Source organism: Frankliniella occidentalis, unplaced genomic scaffold (genome assembly GCF_000697945.3).
Source record: "Frankliniella occidentalis isolate FOCC.00 unplaced genomic scaffold, Focc_3.1 Scaffold665, whole genome shotgun sequence".
NCBI classification, from domain to species: domain Eukaryota; kingdom Metazoa; phylum Arthropoda; class Insecta; order Thysanoptera; family Thripidae; genus Frankliniella; species Frankliniella occidentalis.
Window position 1 is genome coordinate 92,384 of NW_026267778.1, and position 650 is coordinate 93,033.

Below are 650 nucleotides of genomic sequence, written 5' to 3' on the forward strand. Positions count from 1 at the left end.
CGGGGCGTAGCGGCGTCCGCGACTTGTTTTGGTGCAAGAGGACGCGCGCCGCTGCCACTGCGGGACGGAGCGATGAGTGCCAGGGGGAGAGGGGTAAGGCTGAGAGGGAGAAAGGCGTGGGGAGGGGCAAGCTAAGGTGCCGGCCAGGTCTTTGGCTCCATCCTGCTGCAGAGAAAAAGACCACGGTGATGCCCCCCCCCCCCCTCTTTCCAAAGGCAGCAAAGGCAGCTCGATGGGCAAGTGAGCCACACCTCATCGCTCTGCATGCAGAGCTGCTTGGCTGAGAGTCTGCCGGTGTTGTTTGCCCGCAGTGTACCAAGCGTGGGTACTGCGTGGGTACGACTCGGTTCTTTGCTATGAGAAATAAGACTCCATGAGATGATATGTTTATGATTTAAATGGGAGGCCGGGAACTTGGACCGACAAATAAGTAGTCCGGGTGGGCGCGTGGACTCGCGGACTCGACAGTTTTCGCCCTAGGCTCTTTTGCGGGAGAGATGCGTGACCTGGTCGCCTGACCCTGAAGTTAAAGTCGTTGTTTCGGAGTTTTTCCGCTCACACTCTTCGTCCGCGGCTTGTCGTGTGTCTGATCTGGAACATCAGCATCCCGCTTCCTCGGATGATGGTCGGTTGACCGCAATGCCCCCCCC

The 650-nt window shown here is 58.8% G+C and overlaps 1 protein-coding gene across 1 annotated transcript in view; it reads left to right on the top strand.

Moving 5' to 3' along the window:
• The window catches only part of LOC113202040 (uncharacterized), an 11,637-nt gene that overhangs the window by 2,747 nt on the left and 8,240 nt on the right, over positions 1–650 (top strand). The window lies entirely within an intron of this gene.